Consider the following 25,389-nt stretch of genomic DNA (forward strand, 5'->3'; position numbering starts at 1 on the left):
GAGAGCCAGAGTGCAGATGCACGCTCCAAGATGCCTGCAGAGGGCTTCTGATGAAGTTGTTTCATACTTTGTTACCTCATTCTGAGAAAAGAGGTCGAACATCAGAATGCCTCGTTGAGGCTGTCCAAGGGAAAAAGCTGGGTCAAACAGCCTTGCCCACGCTCGCTCCCACAGAACCGACCATGCAGAAATAGAGGCAGAGTGGTGGGCTCTCCGGCCCGCTGTCCATCCAGCTGTCAAGACCCCACAGCAAACCCCATCTGCCCGTCCGCCAAATACCAAGGAGAAAAAAAGGTCTGCTGCCTTGTCTAGACACAGAACGTGGGATGGGGACTCCCATGGGAGGAACTAGGTGGGACCAGCCAGGCCCCCGCTTTAACAGAGACCCCACCCTCCTAACTTCACATCTTCGAGAAGAAATCTCTACAGGGCCTTCGCAGCCTTTTCTAGCTTCTGGGTGAGTTTCTTTCTCGGAAGAATGACAACATCCTTGTGGTTTCAGTTGCATTCTTCCTTGCGCAACCCCTTCTTCCCCAAACCTAAATGGATGGATGCAGACAGTCATATCAGACAAACCCACTCCCTCGTGGAGCCCTGGAAGGACTAGCTCCCTCTCCTCCTGACAGGTTACAAAATGATCACATTTGCTGACACGTCTTCCGCAAAACTGCTTTAGCGCCTGTGTCCACTTTCCTCCAAGGAGATGAATGATCCGCTCGGTCCTCATTTATCACGTAATGCTCAGCTAAGATCTGTCTCGTTTATTTCTTCCCTTCCCCACTAGAAAGGCTGAGCCCTGACATTAATTCTTCTGCGATGACAGCTAATTCAGACTTAACAGGCCATATTTACTCAGGAACCAGGAAGATTCTCGGTCCCCAAAATAAATAAATAAAAACGGGACTTCGCGGCTTGTTAAAGTGAGGCTAATTACGAACACTGATCGGTGTAACTTGGTGGCTTGATTTAAAACCCAAACTGATTTTTTCCCCCTTTTCCCTGGAAGGGGCAGAAGTCTTCAGAACAGTCCCTACACATCCCATTTGCCCAAGTCACTGTCAAATCTCGATGTACCACAGTCACCCGCATCAGACTTGCAAAGGAAATCAGCAAAATGGAAGCTCAGCAGTGAAACAGATTAAAAGCATGAAAACTCTTTAAAATTCTGCCTTAAGTCATCCACGGTACTGTGTCTCCCGGATGACAACCATTTTATTTGTGGGTTGAGGGCCCCAAGGCATCCATGATGCTAATTTATAAAGGATTAACTGTGGGTGTTACCTGTTTAATCTGAGGCATGGTTAGAAAAATGAATACACAGGATTCCCTAAATCCTCGGCTCTTCCCCAGTCTTCCTAATTGGGCTTTCCTCATCTCAAAGCAAAGAGTGGGTTTCACCCACGCTCCTTCCTAATAGCTTGTATCTTTAACTCAGTCAGTGCACACACACCTGATCCCAAGAAGGGCACCACTGGGTCACAGACGTTCAGAAAGACCTTGGTGCGTCCACAGAGCCTGGAGCCTTCACTTCTCCAGCCCCAGCACTCGGCATGGTTACTGGCACGTAGGCCCCCAGGAGAACTGTCCAAAGGATGATAATGAAAGAACGCAGCCCCTGTAATTGTAATCATTCCATTCAAGGGAGAATGGAGAAGAAATCTGTGCAAATTTAATTTGCAGGAAAATCACAAGGGGGTCTGCATAGAAAAGGCTGAAGTTAAAAGCTGACGTAAACTCCCCAAAGATGGAACACTGTATCATGGTGTCTTCTCAGAGCACTACTGGGTCAAACGGGGAGAAGGAATGGTCCTCATGGAACTGTGTGCTGGCGGTGGAAGAGGTCAGCAGGAAAGAGTATTTGCTTTCAAACAAAGATATGTGGGACAAAGGGTGTAGAGGGGCAAAAAAAAAAAAAAAAAAAAAAGAGTTGGAGCTGACAGAATTGGAAGTAAGCTTGACTCTGGCCAGGCCACCAACCCAGTTTTGGGCCTCAAAGGTGTTGGGCAGATACAATACCTCTAAGGGCCAGAAAAGTGAGCTGTTGGGGCCTTTGAGTGAATAAGACCAAGCCAGCCTGGACGGGGAAACAAAGGCTGGCATTGGTGGGCCCCATCTGTGAGGAGACGTGGCCTACCATCACAGCCAGGGGCTGCTGGCAGGTATTGCTGTAGGCAAAGCAGAAAGGAATGCAGAGTCCGGAAAGAATCAGGTCCACAAGCCGGGAAGCGGGGTTCCCAGCTCGTGAAGCAGAGAAGGAACTTTGGGGGAAGCCCAGAGTAACTTCCTTCTAACTTTGGACAAGGTTGCAGTGGGGGGTGGGGGTGGGGGGGCGCTTTATATTCAACTAGGTCTGCCACAAGCGGTCTTAATCTCCCTTTTGAAAATGCAAAGTGTGTTTACCCAGTAAATAATTTAAGAAAGAATATACACTTGAAAGAAGACATCCATTGAAACAGCGAGGCTAAATTGCCTCCAGGCAAAAACATGTGCATTTGCATGCTGCATTCTATTAAGTGAGCAGGCTGTGGCTTTAAAAGAATGCAGAGCCAAATTAAAAGGAATGTGGGCCCGAAACATCAAGGATTCTCCAAGTTTACATTATGAATCACAGTGCTGTTGATACAAGATGAATTAACCATTTACTTTGAGGCTGAACTCACAAAGTATTGTTGAAAATACCGATCCCCGTGTGGAACCCAGGGAGCAGCTAATCTTTCCAATGCCAGTCTCCTCCCCCTCTGGAAACAAGCTCCTGCGTGTGGCAGCCGGAATCACAGAAGGCTGGTTAAAGGGAAGTAAGCAGACGAGGCACCTGGCACAGCTCTCTGCTCTCGCTGGAGGAACCCAGGAATTCCACTGTAGTGGGCGTTTCCACATTCACCAGCTTGCACATCCTTATTTCTGGGCACCCTCACCTGTCCCTTGATGGCAGATGTGGCCACGTGACCTGTTTTAGTTCATGCAATGTGAGCAGGAGAGCTAGGCGTCACTTCCAGGTGGAGGCATTTAACTTCCAGGGTTTGACTCTCCAGCTGGCTCTTCCCTTGTTGTTCTGATCTAGGAGGCTATAGGTTCCGGGAGTACAGCTACAGGATGGTGGAGACTCCTTCCGCCTGGATCCCTGAGTCACCCCATGGAAGACTATTGCCCTGGAGGCTCAGTGGGACTCACAGTGGACTTGTATTAAGGTAATGAGATTTGGGGGTCATTTGTACTGCAGGATAACATCAGCTATCCTGGGTGATGCACTCTTGACCCCCTTCTCCAACAAGATGGGGTGTCTGGCCAAGCCAAGTGGTTTAAAGCATCCAAGAAGCCAAGGTATAATGGCGGGTGAAATGACTTCCTTCCCTGAAGGATAGGTTTTTTGCCTCTTGGTTTTCAAAAGCTGGGATCCTCATCTCTCCATACTTGGTCGTTAAGACTCCTCACTGAAGACTCAAGAGCTTCTTCCAGCTGTAACCAATGCCAGTGTGCGTTCATGAATGTTTCAGCAAGCTCAGGTGGGGCATTCTGCTTCCCACGAAGAGCAGATATGTGTTGGCCGCATTCATTTCTCCCTTCCAAACATCTGGCACTACCCCTAGCCCCAGGGGTAGAGCTGTGACCTAGGCTAAGAGGTCAGTGTGTTACATGCCCCTGACCACAGTGACTGGACCAGGAGCAGGCATGTGAATGAAGCCAGTCTAATAGAGTGAATGTCAGAAGCTTTGCTTGGAATGCAAGGTCAGGTCACCTGGACTATGCGGTGTGCAGGTTTTAGGCCTGGATCTGCTGCAGCCATTTTGTTTCCATGAGGGAAGCCAGCTGAAGAAAGAAGCTGACCCATGGAGGATAGCAGAGTTGAAGAAAAAGCAGAGAAATGGAACCCCAGTCCTAAAGACGTGGACCTCTCTATCAAACATCCTTCTTTTGGACTTTCCATTATATAAGAAAATAAATGAATGCTATTTCTGAAGTCAGTTTGAGCTAGGTCTTCTGTTATCTGAGACCAAAAAGCATTTTTAGGTTGATTCACTTTAATTTCAAAACCAAGTCCTTGATCAACGGCATATTTTCCCCACCTCTTCCAGGAGAATTTCCCGACCATGCCCCTTGCTCACTCATGTATTTCCCTGTGTGTGCCCCTCTCTTACCACTACATTTGCCACACAGTTTTATGATTTTCTGTTTCTGTGCAGGTTTCCCCAATAAAAAGTGGCCCCTCTACGGTCTGAATCTCCTTCGTCTTTTGTATTCCCAGTGCTTAAAATAGAGCTTGGCATAGACATTCCCCCCCCCCAAAAAAAAAAAAAAAGCGTGCTGAATGTATGAATGAAGGTTCATGTAGTTGTCTTCCTGGTTTCTAAGAGCTGCTTGTAGACAAGCACAGCTTTAGGAGTTAGCTCTTAGCCACTCTCCCATGAAGCATGACAGCAGTGTCCAAATCCCTTTACAAGCCTGCATTCATTTGTTGGAGAGTGCACGACACACCACAGGTTTGATGCTCCGTCCTGCACACGCTTTCCTGCCTGACTGCAAATAATGATGCCTCACCTTTGGGGTCTGACAGAACAGTACCAGTTGGCAGGACATTTAGCAACCAGGAGAGCGGGGGGCGGGGCAGGGTGCAGGGGAGACGCTGTGCACAGGAGCCTGTATCGTGTCTCTTTGGGAACTTTCCAAAAGCAAGGACCAAGGGAAAGGCTCTCCAAGTTCTACGTCCAATTCAATGGTAATATTCACCAGAAAGAAATGAAAACAGGAGTAGGAGAAATGGTTCATTGTAATCAGCCTCTAACACTAACTTTAATTTGAAGCATTCTTTTCAAAGCTGGGTACATGGTTGCCTCTGAGCTAGAGCTGTGTGTTTGTTGTGTCCACTGATAAAGCCCATCCAGGGTCTTCTATGTCCTGTGCCTTCAGGAGGGATCCCCAGATTCACCCCAGGATTCAGGTGGGGCGGCCCCCAGTCTCTGGTTCCACAGGTGGACACATGACCCAGGCAGGCCCGGCTAATTACAGCTCTCTGGCCCCTGCACAACCACTTGTTCAGGAATTGGCATGTCACTCAGGCCAGATGGACTCGCCCGGGGATTCTTCCTAAAAAATCAAGAAAAAGGTCCTCTCTTTACTGGGATTGACTGTAGGGACCATGGAAGCCTAGAGCAGCAGGGATGGGGGGATGGGGGAGTGGGGGGCATTCTTATCACCACGCAGGAGTGGAACCTGCCCGAAGGATGGCACACAGAGGAGCAGAGAGCCCAGAGATGAAGAAAAAGACAGGTTCCTAAAGGCATTATTTGAACCCCTGCTGTGTGCCTGAGGAACCTCCCAGTTATAGGAGCCAAACAATTCCCTTTTGATTCAAGCAAGTTTGGCTGGGGCTTCTCTCACTTTCAACCATACTGACTCTACTGAGTTGAAGAGCTATCCTCTCACCCCGCCCCAAATTCACGTCCACCTCAGAATGTGACCTCATCTGGGAACAGGGTCTTTGCAGATGTAATTTGTTAAGGATCTTGAGACAAAATCATCCTGGATGTAGGGTGGGCCCGAGATCCAATGACTGGTGTTCCTTATGAGAAGAGACGGCACAGATACAGGGAAGAAGGCCCAATGAAGTCACGTGCAGAGACTGGAGAGATGCTGCCACCAGCCAAGGAAAGCGTGGGGTCACCTGAAGCTCTAAGAGGCAAGGAAGGATTCTTCCCTAGAGCCTTCAGAGGGAGCAGGGCCCTGCTGACTCCTTGATTTCAGACATCAAACCTCTAGAACAGTGACAGAATATATTTCCGTTGTTTTAAGCCCTCAGTTTGTGGTGCTTTGTAATGGCAGCCCTAGGACATGAATACATGAAGTTCTCAGATCCAGACCAGGATATGGACCTGGCCTTCTTGTCTCGGCCTTTACAATGACCCTTCTCCATGTCTCCACCTCCTTGTCTTCCTGTGAGGTCAGGACAGTCCCAGCCTGGTTCCCTGGAAGCTTTGCATACAGCTGTGGGGCTCACAATCTTCAGGAGCTGTTGGTTTTCATCACAGAATGAGATTTCTGTTCACGAACAGAGTAGGCAGTGGCCCAAAGCCATGCGAAATGAGGGACCTGAGGGGGCACTTCCCACGAGACTCCTGCCTTTGGGATAAGACATTTAAAACAAGAAGAGGGACTTCCCTGGTGGCGCAGTGGTTAAGAATCTGCCTGCCAGTGCAGGGGACACGGGTTTGATCCCTGGTCCAAGAAGAACCCATGTGCCGTGGAGCAACTAATCCCATGCGCCACAACTACTGAGCCTGCGCTCTAAAGCCTGCGAGCCACAACTACTGAGCCTGCATGACACAACTACTGAAGCCCGCGCTCTGCAACAAAGAGAAGCCACTGCAATGAGAAGGCCGCGCACCACAACAAAGAGTAGCCCCTGCTCACCGCAACTAGAGGAAGCCCGCATGCAGCAATGAAGACCCAACGCAGCCAAAAATAATAAATAAATAAATAAATAAATAAATAAATAAATAAATAAATTTATATATATTAAAAAAAAAAAACAAGAAGAAAGCCAGATGTTATCTCTGGGCCAACTAACTAAGCCTTCCCCCACCATTCATAGTCCGTACTTACTGACCTGCATTTAGGAGTGGTCAGTTATCCACAAGTCCTGAGGGAACGGGACACAGGAGGGATATGTTTTAACAGGCAGAGAAATGAGCACGCTCTCCAGCAAGGCAATGAGGGGACAGGAGCCAGTATCTGAGCCCTGGGACACCGAGGCTAGGTCCTGAGTGAGGACGAGAAGTACTCTGTTTCCGAATTTCTACTTAATTTAAAGAGATTTAAGCTTTTCTGTAAAGGGCCAGGTAATAAACGTATTAGTTTGCTAGAGCTGCAGTAACAAAGTACCACAGACTGTGCAGCTTGAACAACAGAAATGTATTGTCTCGTAGTCCTGGAGGCTGAACGTCCAAGATCAAGGTGTTGGCAGGTTGGTTCCTCCTGAGCGCTGGGAGGGAGAATCTGTTCCTCGCCTCCGCGCCAGCTCCTGGTGGTTTGCTGGCAACATTTGAAGTTCCTTGGCTTGGAGAAGCACCACCGCGATCTCTGCTTTCATCTTCACATGGCATTTTTCCTGTGTGTGTATCTGCATCCAAATTTCCTCTTTTTGTAAGGACACCAGTCATATTGGATTAGGGGACCACCCTGCTCCAGGATGTCTCACCTTAACTAATTGTATCTGCAAAGACCTTTTTTCCAGACAAGGTCACATTCTGAGGTCCTAGGGGTTAGCACTTCAACATATGGATTTGGGGAAGGGGAGTGGGGGAGGGGAGAACACACAATACAACCCATAACTGTTAAGTATTTTAGGCTTTGTGGGCCATACGGCCTCTGCTGCAACTACAGGATTCTGCCCGTGTAGTGCAAAAGCAGCCCTAGACAATACGTGGACGAGTGACCACGGCTGTGTTCTAATAAAACTTTCTTTACAAACACTGAGATTTGAATTTCATGTAATTTTCCCACATCAAAAAATATCCTTCTTTTGATTTTTTTCCAACCATTTTAAAATGTCAAAACCATTTTTATCCCACGGGCCATAGAAAAACAGGCAAGGGGCTAGATTTGGTGTGCTACCTGTGGTTTGCCCACTCCTGGTCTCAAAGCTAAAAGCTATCGAAGGCAAGCCCTCCTCCGCTGGAGAATGTGGTGGTCCTTGGACCATGCGCAGATGGGAATGGCAGGTCTGGCAAGTCCCTCTGAAGAGAAAAGAAAAGCCAGAGTCCCTGCCCTGAGGGAGCTGACGGTGTCACAATGAGCAATCAATTACGGAAGCCTGACAACAAAGGCTGTAATTAGAGTAATGCCAGCGCCGGGGACAATTTGTTGTGTGTCCACAATCCTGGATTTGCCTGGGGTGACCTGGAGCAAGTCACTCTGACACACTTGGGCTTCAGTTTCTACCCAGCAAAATCAGCCAGTTCACCAACCACCCCAGGGAGAAGAGGATTAGCTCATTAAAGATTATAAAGCACTTTCAAAAGGTAAAGCCTTTACATGCGTGAGGTCGGCAAATAACTCTGTGAAAGGAGATGCAGTTTCAGGAAAGGTGACAGGCAGGGGGAGAGTGGTCAGAGGCTGGAGGAGCTGCCTGGGAAACCTCCAGTGGCTGGGGGGGAGGCGGAGGCAGGTGTCCAGGAAGCTGCTGCCCAACCCCCCACCAAGCCCAAGCCCACCAGGCTTCTCAATCCCACAGTCTGGTATCTATCTGGGCCTCACGGTGACACTGTCCCGAGCAGGGCGAGCCTTCCCTCCAAGGTGGCCGCATAAACATCAAAGGCAAAGGGAGGGCATCCCATTGGCTGGCTTGAGGATACCTTCCCAGCCTGGGAAGGTGGCCAACAGGTACCTGTCAGAGCCCATTGATAAGCCCGCCAGGGTCTGACGAGTGGTGTGTAGTTACACTGCACTCTACATTGCCAAATGGGCACCTCGAATTTCAGGCTGGGCAGTGCAGCCTCTGCTATTGTGAACTACGGACTCAAGGATGGCAGGGGCCTGGAGAGCTTTGCTGGCTACCGGGCTTTCAGATAGGATCAAGGCAGCTCGCTTCAATCAAAAGGCTTGGAAAGAACTTGAAGAAAATCAAATAAGGATGCTCTAGATATGCAAGGTACACTTATTCCCTCCCAGGTTTGCAGACAGCCAGAGCTGGAAAAGGTCTCCACACTCTGGTCTGGAGTCTTCGTTTTAGAGTCGAGGACCCTGAGGGCTTGAGAGGTGGAGGGACGTGCCCAGGGTCAACCCTGTGGGGCACAGCCAGGTCTCCAGACCCCCAGGCCCGCTCCTGTTTCACCGTGATCCCCATTCTCAGGTGAGCGGCCAGGGCCACTGTGGCGACTGCACATCATGGCAACTCCAAACATGTCTTCTGCTACCAGGGAATGTTCAACAAAATCCAGGAACACAGCTCAGAACCTATCAGTCTCCACCTCTTACTGAGCCTAACCCAGTCCCACTTCTACATACAATGAAGAGGGGCGTGGAAGGATGCACAACAGTGGTTCCCCAACTCCAGGCCGAAGCTCAAGGCAAGACAAGTGACATAGAAACCTCCTTTATTTGAAAAACACATTACTCGATTTCAAGGACTGCCCTCTTCTCTGAGATTGTGTCCTTTCTACTGTTTTAGTGCTCAAATGTCCTTGATTTTATGGAGTGACGGTGATAGTAAATGGCAAGTTTTTCCCCAATGTCCTTATTTGGACATTGGAAATGTACTCTTTCCTTGGAAACTATTCTTATTTGGCAAAATCAAAAGTGGACAATCCTCCTTCAGTTCTCTGTTTAAAAAGTCCCAAGTCCAAGAAATGTGAAAGTTCGTGAACCCCGGAGTTGGAAAATCCCACCCAGCTCTACCCTCTGGAGATTCCTCCTCAGGCCTTGACAGCGTGGTTGCCAGGGTGATGCCAACAGCAACATGAGTGACAGTGACCGTGAGGGCAGCTGCAGCTACACCCCGCCCACAGCTCATGTGAGCCGGGTGTGGACTCCCGGCCAGGTGCTGTTCTGGCATCTTCTACCCTTTGTTGAACCCTCACCACAATCCCACGAGGTGGAGACTATATCACGCCCATTTGGACAAAGGAGTTCCCTGAAGCCCTAGCCCACCTCTCCAGTCTTAGCTTCCACTCCTGCTGGACACACACATCATAAAGGGGTTATTTAGGTAACTGGTGTGTCTCATGCTCTCTGTCAGACTCGCCTTGGTCATCTGAAGGCGAGTCTTTGACATCTTCATCTTCACACTCTTCTGCACGGACACAGTGATTGGGCGCGCAAGTTAATTTTTGTTGATAGCACAGAACACTAATTAACCAAAGTCTACTCTTTCCTTAGTGCCCAGCGTAAATGCGCAGTAAATTACTAATACTCATTTCTATTCAGGAGCATAGCTCATCAGCTTTCTTCAGTCCCTGGCACACTGGCTGTGTCCTTTCAGCCCCTCTCTTTTAGGTAAATGCATGATCACCCGATCCCTCACCAGATTCAGGGACAGAACTAAAAGCAATCGTCCTCTGGGGGTTGCTCACCAGTGACTGTCCATTGCCCAGTGACCTCGTACCACACGATTTTTTAGGACGTCAACATCACCTATCATACAGATGAAGGGATATGCTGTACAAAGATTCCAAGTCTGCTGAAGATTTAATTTAGTGCATCTGGTAGAAAAGAGTGCTAGACAGAAAAGAAAATCAGGTGGGGCGATTAGCTAGACTCACTGTGTGATCTTGGGAAAGGACTAAAGATCTCTTTGTGTGATGTCATTTAATCTTCACAATCATCCTGATTTATTAGGTAGGACCCAGATTTGGTGGCTCAGACCCACCCAGGGCGAAGGCGAGCCCCACTCTGCACGTGGCCCCGGTAAAGCTCTCAGTGCGAGACGGACCTTCCTCGGTGTCAGGCTGGATGACCTCCCATTCCCAGTTTTAGGTGCTTCTCACTCTCCCCCTGTGCATCTCCTGCTGGGTGCCCTGAGGGAGGTTCCCCACTTCCGCTGGGTCTGCCCTGTATTGTGAAGCAACTTCACTGCCCTCCTGAACGGAGCCACCCCCTAGCCCCTCCCTAGCCAAGAGCCCACACCCTCTTTATCCTCCAGAGAAGCCATGTGCAGAAGCTGATCAGCCACCTTCATTTTTGGAGCCAATTGCCTGGATTTGAATCTGCCACACACCAGTCGGGCAAGTTACTTGGACAAGTTACTTCATTACTTCTCCAAGATTATGTCCTTTTGACCCTTTTAGTGTGAAAATATTCTTTATTTTGTAGAGTGATGGTGATAGTAGATGCCACTGTTTTCTCCCAGTGTCCCAAACTTGGACATTGGAAATGGACACTCTCTTTGGAAACTACTCCCTCTCACTTGGCAAAATAAAAAGTGGACAACGTTCCATCAGTCTTCTGTTTAAAAAGAAAGATGAAAATACCAATACAAGGAATCTGAGAGTTCCAAAGAACCAATGTTTTGGTTGGTTTCCTCCTCAGGAGAATGGGGCCGATAATAGCCGTACCTTGGTCAATAAATTACATTAATCAATAAATGAGTTAATTCAACATGAAGTGCTTAGACCAGTGCCTGGCAATAGTAACCGCTCAATAAAGAACTATGATAGCTATTATTTTATACCTCTACTCCTATGTCACCCACTGACCTCCCCACAATGAGTCCTGAGACTCCCCCTTATTTGGCTGCCCCTCCCCTCCAGCAGGCCCCCCCCGCTCAGGTGCCTTGGCCTGGAAAGCCTGCAGAGTCCTCTGCGGATTCCCGCGGGGCACATCTAGGGCTGCCCCTGATTAGCTTGCTTTGTGGGGTCCAGGCGCAGCCGCTCTCCTGGAAGCCCCGCCTTCAGCAGCTACCTCAGTTACCCAGGAAGGCGGAGGCTGCCCTCTCCAGCTCTGTTAGTTTCCCTGGGGACACCCCTTGACAGCCAAGATGCCTCTTCTGGATCAGGGCTGGCTGAGGCCACACTGGTGGAGACACGGCTGCCTTGGCTTTTGTGATGGGCTTTAACATCGTTTCCTGCAAGATCTGACGTTAGATACTAATCTCCTAATAGTCCTGGATTTACACCTTTTTGCTTTCCTGATGTCAGGGGAATAAACTATTTTGGCAAAGGTGTATCAGCCACCTGCATCTCTGTCAACTCTTGAGGGATGTGGTCACGTTTTCTAGATCATAACATCAGAACTTCTCTCACTCGTCCAGATCTGATTCTGTGGCTGAATGGGATGTGTCTTAACTCATACCCCCAGTGTGTCAGTCCTGGGGCTGCCTGTCCTCAGACCCTTTTCTTGTCCCTTCGTTGCTTTGCTCTATATCATAAAGAGGCTCCTCTGCCACCACCCCCACCGCTGATGACTGGCTGCCCGCTGCGTTCAGCCAATGGGAGGCGCCGGCAGGACAGTGGGGGAGGGAGGGAGAGAGAAGTCAGGGTATTCCTCCCTTTCTTCCTCTGCCTTCCCAGCAGCTCCATCTCCACGGTGGCTCCTCGCAGGCCCTCCCTGCTTCCGGCTCCCAACAGGTGACCCTCGCCCTGGGCTCTGGGCACACCGCTCCACTCCAGGTGGAGGGGCTTTTTGGTGACTCGAATCCCTGGGCTGCTCTGCAGGAGACACCCAGCAGCGTGCGCCCTGTCTGCTCAAACTTGTATCTCCCTCACAATCTTTCCCTTTAAACTGATTTTACATACCCCCAAGCAGCATTAATCATTTCTGAGCAGGTGACCCCGGGTTAAGATGGCCTCCTCTGAAGGCTTATTTGAGATAAGCACGAGGGCTGACTCACAGTTCTTTGGGCGGGAGGAGGGTGGGGCAGGGTGACGATCAGATAGCAGGATCTCCAGGTTTGCGCAGGTGAAGCCACGTCACCTGCCAGCCTGGGAACGTGCGCAATTCTTTTCTCTAACCAAGGAAGGAAGTCCGGTGCGGGGTGGGGGAAGGGGAGTCTCCAGTCTGAGGGCTGCAGGCGTCGGGAGAGGGGACTGGAGGCCTGGGGCCGCTTGCCCTCATTCTAAACTGGGGGGCTGCTCCTACTCGCCCTGGGTATGCGGAGTCAGCTCAGTGCGGCCGGATCTTCTTTTTTGCCAAGAGAAGCCAGAAACTGTGTTCTTTCCGTGAAATCGCTCAAGTTTTAAATATTGGCAACTAAGAAAAAGTTTTCCAAAACACTGGGTAGCCAAACAAAGAACATCTGTCTGTGGGTCAGAGTGGCTCTGATCTTCAGTCTGTGACCTCTGACTAGTTATTAAGGGATGAATTAAAAGGAAGGGGGTGGGTGAGGGAGAGCCTCCCTGCCCTGCATTGCTGGAGATTCCCTCGGAGGCAGGAAAAGCCCAGCCGTCCTGACCCTGTGGAAGTCTGAAGTTCAACCTCCGCGTGAGCTTCAATCACCAGGGTCTACACTGAGTGCGTCCAACTTAGCCCATAACTGATTCCTAACCGCAGGGTCAAGGGCTAGAGAGAGGTCAACAGAAGCCACAAACCAGCTTGCGTGTGCCTTTTGGACCTCTCTCAAGGGGCTGAAAAGCACAGGCAGGGGTCAGGGCTGGACTTCATATCTGCAGCCCCCTTGACCCTCACAGCCTGCAGAATGTGCTGGAGAGCCTCGCTGGTGCTTCTTAAGGAGGAGGGTGTACATTTTATGTGAAACATCTTATAAGTCAGTGGGCCTGAGATGGGAAGCCAAGTGGTGTCTTTCGGAGGGTGAGTGGTAAAGAGCTTTGCAGGATGGCCTCCACGCCCAATCTGTTGCGTGATCTCGTGAAAAACAAGGAAATATGCCTCAGTTTCCCCCTCCCTAAAGTGGTAGTACATTTACGTGACCCAAGCATCCCTGAGGATGTTCGCTGACATCCATGCCGGTGGACTTGATAAAAAGAAAGAAAAGAAACTGCCAAGGAATACTGCGGCCTTTGAACTCTTTCTCAGCTCCTTTACTGCAGCAAATAGAAAAACCAACAAGTCAGGAGGGCTCTTTACAGAAACTGAGCCAAAAAGCAGCCTGAATCTTAGAAAGAAGAAGCCATTCTTTCCTCTGTCATTCTTTGGAGGTACTGCCCTCAAGCTCCCTGGCCTTCATTTCCACAAGCAGATGGTGAAACCCAGCCCCGTACGTGGGCGCCCTAATTACCAGCTTAAGGGGGTGCCACTGGAGGTTTCTAATGGAGTTGGGTAGAGCCTCAAACTCCCCTGCCGAACACTCGTCAGAAGTCCAGCTGAGGGAAACGGGGTTGATCGGGGGGCCTAACGAACGGGGTCCCCCTCCCCTCGAGACACAGGCGTCTCCTCTGGAGGAGCGGAGCCCCCGGGAATCCGCACCACTGGCTTGGCTCAGGTTCGCGCACGCGCGCTTGGCTGTGCTCGGCACCACGCCACCTGCTTAGACGGAGGGACAGCAGGAGACAGCCCTGTGGAACTCGTATTTCCTGTAAGGATGCTCTTGAACATGTTTACTACCCTGCACGGCGTGTGTCCCTGTGATGAGGTCCCATGAGAAGGTGTTCGCTCGGGTCGGGGTCGGGGGAAGGAGCTGTTTTCAGCTTATGGATGTTGACGCATCTAAATGAAACCGTCTTCCTCTTCAAGTCGCCTGCCAGATGCCTGGAGATAAATTTGTGGCCCACTTCTCACAAACTTATGGGCTATTCCACAGTTTGTCTGTTAACCTCCCACCGGACTAAATTTACTATATAGAAAATCTATTGTATACATTTTGGTAAATTGCTGTAAATCCTTTTGGGACCAAGACAGGTTTATACACAGGCACTAAAGAACTAAGAAAACAAACAAAAAAAAATTCACATTTTTGTGGGTTGGCTACTTTAATGATTCTGGCTTTATTTTCCCTCCTATCCCCCAAACAATTCTGTACTATGTGATACTTGGAAGGCAAGTTTGCACGTTTACCGAAACAATAAGATAATTCCATTTTTTCTTGAATCTCCTTTTGTGGCCAGCATGGGGCAGTTTCCAGAGTGAACCCAAACTTGGGACTTGGGGCCCCTGGGTTCCTCCGTAGCCAAGTGCAGTGGATCGTGGTCCCCTTTGTTTGGGGATTTACTTCAATCGTCTTAATAACACGGACCTCTTTTTGGAAGCAGAGGGCGTTCCCAGCAAATGTTGGCTGCAGATACGCTAGCTGAAATGTTACCACGGTCACGGCCCTTCCTTGAACAATCTAAAGCATATTTCTCTCTGTATATATTTGGTTTTTCAGATGCTTTAAAGCCTAGAAAACAATCATAGCTGAGGCCATTTCTGAGATGGCACTAAAAGAACCTACTCGGAGACAGATAAAAATAATGAGAATCTTTCTGTCAGGAAAGATTTAGAAAATATCAGTGGCATTATTAAAATTTAATTTTTTACTCGGCTTTTTGGTTCTCCTTTCCAGTGATAATGAGCAGGACTGCACACCTCCGCCTTGCCAGTACTTGTTTTGTGCAATAAATTCAGCCTTCCAGTCTGAAGACATTTCAGACAACAGTTTTGACTGCTATAGGCTTATTTTTTACCCTGTGCTGTGCTTTGAGTCTTCCTATAAAAACCAGTTCATGAGATAATTTTCCACAAGGCCAGTGGAACTAATAAAAATCAATTTTGCCCAACTGGTTCAGAGAAGTCTTGGGAATAGCCAAGGCAGAACCGCAAAAAAAGAAAAAAAAAAAAAGAAGAACCAGTGTATTCACTAATGGTTGATTTGATAGAGAACTATCAACTTAGCTGACAGGAGATGCTTGGCTGTAGGAATTTTCCTTTCAGCTTGAACAGAACACCTTTTAAGGGTCTAAGGAAAGGCTTTTCTTCCCAGTGGTTGAAGATACCTGAGTGTAGTAATTCTGAGTTGCCCGTGCCCTGGGTGACAATGAGGCTGAATCTGGGCCTGACAGATTGTGGCCTCTGAAGTCCAACCCCTTTCTATTGTCAGAGAAGCTGGTTTTGTGAATGGGCGGGCTGAGTTTTACACAATTTACTCCAAGGCCACAGGGCCAGTGGGTGAAGGACTCATCAGTGCATTCAGATACCTCAGGTTCTGGAGACATCCTCATCGCGCCCCTGCCATGACCACCCATCTGACTCCCCATTTTGGTTTACTGCCAATGGAAGTAGGATTCCAAAGGGACACCTCTTTTGAGATCTAGAAGCAAGAACAGGGTGTGGTGGCATGCAGACCATGTTCTATAAAACACATGCCTTAACTACCAGCCATATTCCTTAGTTTAAGACACTAATTGACATGTCTAAAAACAAATGGCAAGCCATTGCACAGAAGAAATTTTAAAAAGACTGGAAGGAAATGTAGCTGAGCAGTACCAGTGTTTGTATTTGGTTGGTGAGTGTTTTTTGCTTTCTATTACATATTTTTACATTTTCTTAAATTATATATTATTACATATATAATTATTTAAAATAATGCTAAATAAGAATTGAGTAAATTGGAAAGAGAAACATAATACTTTCTTCACAATGTTATAAGAAAGAGAGAATGTGTGAGAAAAAAATTTAACTTTTTTGGTGCCTTATGCTATCCGAAGTACTTCACACAAATTCTTGTATTTAATCCTCATTACAAATCTGTGACAAAGATATCAATGTTACCATTTTCCAAAGAAGAAAACTGAGGCTTAGGGAGGTTAATTTGCCCAAGATTGCACAGCTAGTCAGTGGCAAAGCTGGTATTTAAAATGAGGTCCAGGGGCTTCCCTGGCGGTGCAGTGGTTAAGAACTCGCCTGCCAGTGCAGGGGACACGGGTTCGAGCCCCAGGAAGATCCCACATGCCACGGAGCAACTAAGCCCATGCGCCACAACTACTGAGCCTGCACTCTAGACCCCGTGAGCCATAACTACTGAAGCCTGTGCACCTAGAGCCCGTGCTCCGCAACAAGAGAAGCCACCGCAATGAGAAGCCCGTGCACCGCAATGAAGAGTAGCCCCCGCTCGCCACAACTAGAGAAAGCCCGCGTGCAGCAACGAAAACCCAACACAGCCATAAATAAAATAAATAAATTAAAATGAGGTCCAGTTTCAAAGACCATGTGCAGTGCGTGGTGGGAAGAATAATGGCTGGCATCACGGTGCATCTTATATCGTAGCTCACTTTGCATTTATGAATCAAATCAGGGATAACGACATCTGTTCTTTTTTTTTTTTCCTACCTGAAAGGTTCTTGTGATGTTCAAATTAGATCATGCATGTAAAAACAGAGAAAATGCAAAGTTCTCCTCAAAGAAATAGAGTGATATGATAGTATTTCATATAACATTGGTGAGTTGAAAGTTGCCATAAATACCATTGGGATACTGATAATTTTCAAAGAAAAATATATACTGAAATAGAATTAATACTAAAACTACACTGAATAAATTTGTTCTTGATCATTCAGAAGGTATGAGAGGGTCTTGTCTTATTCTACTTGTCATTAAGACCACCAATTTTATTGCCCATGATATATTAGGTAAAAAGCAAAGATTAAAAATACTATGAATATTGTGACCCTAATTTGCAAAAGGATAAACTTGAACAAAAATTGGAAAGAAATACATTGAAATGAAAGTAATGATTGTGTTTAGATCATGGTGATTTAAAAAAAAATCTTCTGTGACTCACCACATTTTCCAAATTTTTTTGTAATGAATATGCACCATGTTTACAGCCAGAAAAATAGGAACTATTTATCAGCCTCCACACACAGAGACAAAAACATTACCTTCTTCCTTGGATAAGACTGCAAAATAAATTCTGAGCTTTGTGGTTATTCGAATTCTGGTGAAAAGTTTATTTGGAATGCATTTCAAATCTTCAAACGAGGAGTATAGCTACCCCATTTTCTTTTTTTTTTTTTTTTAAAGCCTTTATTTTTTGGGGGGGGGATTTTTATTTATTTATTTATTCATGGCTGTGTTGGGTCTTCGTTTCTGTGCGAGGGCTTTCTCTAGTTGTGGCAAGCGGGGGCCACTCTTCATCGCGGTGCGCGGGCCTCTCACTATCGCGGCCTCTCACGTTGTGGAGCACAGGCTCCAGACGCGCAGGCTCAGTAGTTGTGGCTCACGGGCCTAGTTGCTCCGCGGCATGTGGGATCTTCCCAGACCAGGGCTCGAACCCGTGTCCCCTGCATTGGCAGGCAGATTCTCAACCACTGCGCCACCAGGGAAGCCCCCCATTTTCTTTAGACAAGTCAGGCTTGGTCTGCTGAGGGCTTTTGCCACATACAACTTGGGCAAAACATCAGAGGTCAAGACACCGGAGACTACACAGTGCACTTGGAGAATAAAACAGAAACACGCCTGGGACTGCCACGATGTTGCAAGGGTGAGAGTGCCTGGTCTGAATTCTAGAATGACCTGCGTTTGCATGGTGGCCTCAGAAGGGGACCTGTGCTTCCTGTCAGAGCACACAGTCGGTAGCTTAGCAGAAAAGTGTCACCCTGTTTGAGAAAACAGGGCCCAGTTCAGATTTCAAGCAGTGCCACCAAGGAAGCTATTTTTAAGTGTCTAATTGCATTTGTAGCATCTGGCATTTTGCACACTCCATTTTTATGACTTCAGCATGATACATGTGCCGTAAGACAGACAAAAGAGAGATTAAGTGTGGGGTATTGGAGTCATGTTGAATATTCCCAGTATCGAAATATTATAATATGCCCTAGAGATTATTCCAGGGCCAAAGAAAACCTTACCAATGTACAGAACGTTGGAATGGGGAAGACTTGGCAGCTAGGGAGAATAGGGATTTACTTCACTTACTAAGCCAGTACACAGCCTCAGATGCTAACACACACTGATAGGAAATGCCAACATTTCAACTTAAATCAAGACTCGAGCCCATAACGTCGACACTTTGCCTTTCAGCAGAAGATCACAAACAGCACAAATCTGGGCTTCTTGTACTAATTGGGGAGGTTTTCTAATTTGCTTATGATATCTGCCTCATGGAGAGCTAATCTTCCTCCAGTTACCTCCTAACACTGCCTGAAATAATCCGCTTACTTCTGGTCTGTCCGCAGTACCTTATATCAAATAACACTCGCTTCCTTAACTCAGCCACAGCAAAAGGCAGCCGCAGCCCTGGCCCCGTGCTTCAGCATCGCCGGGCGTGCGTGCGACGGTCACAGCAGATGCTTCTGCGGACAGAAGCCAGGCAAGGAACAAGGGTGCAGCCACGCTTCTGAATAAGTAGGAATGATGAAATGCCTGCTAAACAGCACTAATTAACAACTGAGAGCGTAATCTGATAACTGTTTTGAAAAGACTGAGACAGATAATTTTGCTTTCTCAGGCAGGCAAAATATTTCAGGGTGATCACCAACCTATGTAATTATCACTATCAACATTCAAACTCGCTTCAGAACTTTTTTTCTAAACACCTCCCCGCAGCCCCCTATCCTTTTGAAAGGTTCACGTAAACATTTAGTGACACAGCCTGGAGGTTTAATTGACACAGGCAGGCAGTGCCATTTCAGTAGTATTGTTGCCCTATCTTGACTCACTTTTTTTTTTTTTTAATTAATTAATTAATTAATTTATTTATTTTTGACTCACTTTTAACGCGTTAGATTTTTTAAAAAGAGTTTTGGGGAAGAAAATGTTTTAATTTTCATAAAGTAGAATAGCCTAGAGTGCTAATGCTCATAAAACACACTGTAAGTGCACAGGCTTGGGGGGATCCCCAACAAACAAACGTGATGTGAGCTGTGGTGAGATGTGGTGGGTAGAGCGTGGTACCCAGGTGAGAGCCAGGCTCTCCTCCCAGGTGGGCTCGGCCTGTGTGGCCTTAGGCAGGACTCTGTCTCCTTCTGGGTCCCCATTTCCTTGTCTGCAAAGTGTTGGCTGCGGGGGTTTGCAAGAACTGGAGGATTTCTAAGATTCCTTCCGCCACTAAGGGTCTTCGGTCATTAATCGAAAGGTTCTTTTTAATTTTTTTCTTATACATGGGCCTGTTCTAAACAAGCAAACCCAGCATCTCTTTCCCCTTCTGTGCAACACATCATATTTGAAAACACTTCCCTCACATTTTCCGAGGTTACTGAAGGGGAAAAAAGTTACATTGTTTAATCCTACTTTATAGGAGTTTGCTCTTTTATTAGAGAACAAACCCAGAACAGTGATCAGTGAGGTATATGTACCCAAAGTGTGGGAGGAGGAGGGAGGAGAAGGAGAAAGAGGCTGCCTTCAAGTGCCTTGTGGAAATGTAGAAAACAAGCAGCGAGATAGTCCTTTGCCAAACACTGTCATAAATTTTTTATCCGGCAGCTAACATTCTCACTAGTTTTCTTGGCAGCAATTGGGACCTTTAGCAAGAAAGGTGCAGGAGAAAAATACCTTGTTTAGAGATGTTTTCAACACTTTCTGGGGTTTTTCAGAACTTCTGCCTGCAGCACATTTTTACAACTACAGTCTCCAATCACCTGACAAGTGGGTGGTGGGGTTGAACTTCTTTCTTTAAAAAAAAAAAAAGAATATAGGGAGAGAAAGCGAACAAGCAGTGCTACCCCCTCTGGCCTTCCACCGAGCCCATCTTTCTTATTTTTCGTGGTAGGTATTTCAGATATCCAAGTGCTTAGTCTTCTCTGTCTAGACAAAAAACTGAAAATAGAGTGTACCTTTTGTTGAGTCTGATACTATCTATATTGTATTCCCAGATGATAGAGATAAATGAAACAGGCTGACGACTAGGCCATTTTTCTTCAATGGTTCTGCCAAAAACAGGTCCCACCTGTTGCCTTTGGGTCAGTCAATGGGCAAAGTGCTGCCCTGGATTTGAAGCTGATGTCAGCACATGCAAAGATTCGATTTTGACAGTCACACTGCCGACGGGGAAACGAATGGAGTGAAAGCTCGTGGAGCTGGTCATTACCCATCTCAGGGAACCTCAGCCACTGGAAGCTCTTTGAGGAGGAGGGCTGGGAATTCTGGGAAGTAAGGGGCCAAAATCCACAAGGAGTCAAGGATCAGACCTTTCATTACAACCACATCCTACGTACTTTATACAGACTAGCAAAATTCTTCGACAGGGGACTTCCAGCTCCGAGTGAAGAGGTCAACAAATTCACTCCCCCCAAAACAAGTTTAAAACTGAACAATTGTTAAAACAATCCTTTCAGGGCTCTGGCTAATGACTGAAGGCAAAACACAAACTGAGAAGTGTTTATTCATAGAAAGCTGACAGAACTTCGGGTAAGAAGATCCCCACCTCACCCTCTGGCTTAGTTGGCTAGGAAGATGGGTGTTATCAGGGCAGGACTGCCAGAGGAGGCTGACTTGATCTGGAGCAGAAAGCAAAAGCCAGTGGCATTGCCAATAAAAGTAGCAAACTCTGTAGGAAAATGAATGGGGGAAACAGCACAGTTTTGCTAGCCTGAGGTGGCAGTCCTGGTTGGGATGAGTGACAGATCAACCAAAAATGTGATGGGGAGATTCTGGAAATGAGAGAGCCATAGATGTGTCAGATAAGCTCTCCACACATCTTTTGTTGATTGGGAAAGTATGTGTATATGCTGGGGAGACCTGGGAGACCCCAGTGAAAAGTCAAAGCCAAGGCAGGCTTGAGAACTGGCTGAACTTTGAATGTTCTCTTCAACCCACATACAGATCGCTTGGCAGAGGATGGAAGCCTTACGGGTTCAAGGTTTTTGAGCACAATCTTTGCTCAACCATTGGCTGGCCACTAAGCTATGTGTGCAAAGGGGCAACCCCTAGGAAGCCAGGCTCATAAAATAAAAATAAGAATTAAAAAAAAAAAAAAAAAGCAACAACCGAGCAGACTGCAGGGGGGATAGATCCTGCAGATTATGTTCAGGCAAGCTACTTAAAACTATCAGAACCCTGAGTTGTTACAATATATCATCTAAAATGTTTCGGTTTAAACAAAAAATTATGACATGACAAAAAGAGAAGGAAAATGAAAAAGGATGATCTATATTCAAGAGGAAAAAAAAGCAGTCAATACAAACTGATTCTGAGTGACTTTGATGTTGGTTTAGCAGACAAGGACTTCAAAGCAGCTAGTGTAACTTAGTCAAAGTCTTAAAGGAAGCTGTATTTAAAGAATTAAAAGAAATTATGATGACAATGCTTCAACAGATAGGGAATCTCAATAGAGAAAGAGGAACTATAAAAATTCTAGAGTTGAAAAATACAATAAATTAAATGAACAGGAATTAGTGAACTAGAACATTTGCCCATAGAAATCATCCAATCTGAAGATGAGAAAGATAAAAAAAAATTGAAGAAAAATGAGCAGAGCCTCAGAGACCTGTGTGACAAGAGCAACAATATCAACACATGTGCAGTGGGAGAGGGAGAGGGAAGGAGAAGGAGAAGGGAGAGAGAAGGTGGCAGAAAAATATATTTGAAGAAGTAATGGCTGAAAGAGAAAATCTTGAAAGCAGCAAGACAAAAATAACTCGTTATGTACAAGCAAACAACATTATGATTGATAGCTGAATTCTCACCAGAAACAATGGAGGGAGAAGACAGATGAACATATTCAAAGTGGTAAAAATGTGGGTGTGGGAGTAACCTGTCTACCAAGAATCCCATATCTAGCAATAGCATTAATCACAAATGAGGGTGACATAAAGACATTTCTAGATAAATAATGAGGGAATTTTTTGTTAGCCTTACAAGATATACTAAATGAAGTCCTTCAGGCTGAAAGGAAATGACACCACAGGGTAACTCATATCCAGAGAAAGAAATGAAGAACACTGGAAATGGTAAATATGTGGGTAAATATAGAAGACTGTATATATATTTTCTCTTTTCTTCCCTTAATTTCTTTAAAGAACATAAAGATTGCATAAGCAATAATTATAAGGACAACCATCAGTATTGTTTGGTTTATAATATATACAGATTTGACAATCAGAGTACAAAGGAAGAGGGGAAAAATGGCCATATTGGAATAAACTTGCTATATTTTATTAGAACTAAGTCAGTAGTAAGCTAAAGTAGATTGTGAAAATGTAGAAGATATATTGCAATTCTTAGAGCAAAGAGTAAGAAAATAACAATAAAAAATGTAGTTAAGGGACTTCCCTGGTGGCGTAGTGGTTAAGAATCTGCCTGCCAATGCAGGGGACACGGGTTTTATCCCTGGTCCGGGAAGATCCCACATGCTGTGGAGCAACTAAGCCCGTGCGCCACAACTACTGAGCCTGCGCTCTAGGGCCTGCGTGCCACAGCTACTGAGCCCACGTGCTGCAGCTACTGAAGCCCGTGTGCCTAGAGCCTGTGCTCCGCAACAAAAGAAGCCACCGCAATGAGAAGCCCATGCACCGCAACAAAGAGTAGACCCTGCTCTCCACAACTAGAGAAAGCCTGTGCAGAGCAACAAACACCTAATGCAGCCAAAAAAAAAAAAAAAAAATGTAGTTAAGAAATCAGCAGATGAATTAAAATGGTATACACAAAATAAATCTATTTTAAAAACAAAAGCAGAAAAGAAGAATCAGAGGAAAAAAAAGATATGAGGCATATAGAACACAAATAGCAAAATGGCAGACATAAATCCAGCAAGATAAAAAATCATACAAACGTTACTGGACTAAATAATTCAATCAACAGCAGATTGTCAGACTGGATAAAAAAGATCCAACTTTATGCTGTCTACAAGAACATATGCTGTGTAAAGAGACACACTTTAGATTTAAAAGCACATATAGGTTGAAAGTTAAAAGAAGGAAATATATATACCATGCAAATAGTAAACTTAAGAGCATTGGAATGTCTATATTAATATCAGACAAATGGACTTTAGGACAAGAAACATTCCTAGAGAAAAAGAGGGTCATTTCATAAATATAATAGGGTCAGTGTATCAAGAAGATATGGCAATTATAAACATATAAATACCTAACAACAAAGTCCTGAAATACATGAAGCAAAAACTGATTGAAGAAAAGAGAAATAGAGAGTTCAATAATTATACCTGGAGATCTCAATACTCTGCTCTTGAAAAACTGACAGAATAACTAGACAGAAAATCAGTAAAGATATAGAAGACTTCAACACTATCAGCCAACTTGACCTAATTAACATTTATAGAACAACTCACTTGATGACAGCAGAGTATATATTCTTCTAAAAATTACATGGACTGGGCTTCCCTGGTGGCGCAGTGGTTGAGAATCTGCCTGCCAATGCAGGGGACACGGGTTCGAGCCCTGGTCTGGGAAGATCCCACATGCCGCGGAGCAGCTGGGCCCGTGAGCCACAATTACCGAGCCTGCGCGTCTGGAGCCTGTGCTCCGCAACAAGAGAGGCCGTGATGGTGAGGGGCCCGCGCAGCGCGATGAAGAGTGGACCCTGCTCACCGCAACTAGAGAAAGCCCTCGCACAGAAACGAAGACCCAAAACAGCCATAAATAAATAAAAAAAAAAAAAAAAAAAAAATTACATGGACTATCCCCCAGCATAGACCATATATAGGCCATAAAACAAGTCTCAACAAATTAAAAAGAATTTAAGTCATAAAAAGTATGTTCTGCAATCACAATAGGACTAAATTAGAAATCCACAACAAAAGAAAGTAATTTGGGAAATCCCCAAATATTAGAAAATTAAGTAAGACACTTCTAAGGAATTCATGAGTCAAACAAGAAATTACAATGGGAATTATAAAGTGTTTTGAAATGAATGAAAACAAAACAATAACAATCAATATTTGTGGGATGTAACAAAGCAGAACTTAGTAAAAAATTTATTTGCCTAATTTGGAAAAAAAAAGTTTCAAATTAATTATCTAAGCCACCACATTAAGAAATTAGAAAAAGAGCAAATTAAGCCCAATACAAGCAGAAAAAAAGAACTAAGGGTTAGAGCAGAAATCAATGAGACAGGAAGCTGAAAATAAATGAAATCAAAAGTTGGCTCCTTGAAAAGATCAACAAAACTGATAAACTTTTAGCTAGAATGACCAAAAAAAGGAAGAAGACATGATTACCAATATCAAGAATGAAAGAGGAACATCACTACTGACTTAATAAAAACTGAAAGGACTATAAGGAAATATCTGGAACAATTTTATACCAAAAATTAGACAATTTAGGTGAAATGTACAAATTCCCAGAAATAAACACACTATAAACCATGACTTAAGGAGACATAGAAAATCTGAATAGACCTATGACAAGGAAAAAATTGGATTAGTAATTTAAAAACTCACAAAGAAAAGCCCAGCATCGTATGGCTTAAATAATGAATCCTACCACATATTTAAAGAAAAAAATTACTTATCATAAAAAAACACAAAAAAAAACACAAAAAAATAATACTTATCCTATGTAAACTCTCTTAGAAAATAAGGGAGGAGAGAACACTTCCCAACTCATCTATGAGGTCAGTATTACCCTGATACAGAAGCTAAAGACATCACAAGAAATGCCCAACATGAACATAAGACACCAACATCCTTTATAAATATTATCAAAATGAGTCCAGCAACATATTAAAAGGATTAAACACCATGACCAAGTGGGATTTATCCCAGTAATGCAAGGTTGGTTTAACATATGAAAATCAATTAATGTAATATACTGCATTAATAGCATAAAGGACAAAAACACATGATCATCTTATTAGACACAGAAAAAACATTTGGCAAAATCCAATACCTATTCATGATAGGAACTCTCAACAAACTGGAATAACAGGGAACTTCTTCAACCTGACAAAGGGCCTTCATGAAAAACCAATAGCTAATAGCATACTTAATGATGAAAGACTGAATGATTTCCCCTTAAGATAGGGAAGGAGGAAAGAAGATCTGCTCTTACTACTCCTATTCAGCCTGGTACTGGAGGTTGTAGCCAATGCAACCAGGCATAAGAAAGAAATAAAAAGCATCCTGATTATAAA

General features: G+C 45.5%; 1 protein-coding gene across 7 annotated transcripts in view; it reads right to left on the reverse strand.

Moving 5' to 3' along the window:
* VTI1A (vesicle transport through interaction with t-SNAREs 1A) overlaps nt 1-25,389 on the reverse strand; it is a 372,209-nt gene that overhangs the window by 14,785 nt on the left and 332,035 nt on the right. The window lies entirely within an intron of this gene.

The sequence above is a fragment of the Balaenoptera acutorostrata genome, chromosome 16 (genome assembly GCF_949987535.1).
Source record: "Balaenoptera acutorostrata chromosome 16, mBalAcu1.1, whole genome shotgun sequence".
Classification (NCBI taxonomy): Eukaryota; Metazoa; Chordata; class Mammalia; order Artiodactyla; family Balaenopteridae; genus Balaenoptera; species Balaenoptera acutorostrata.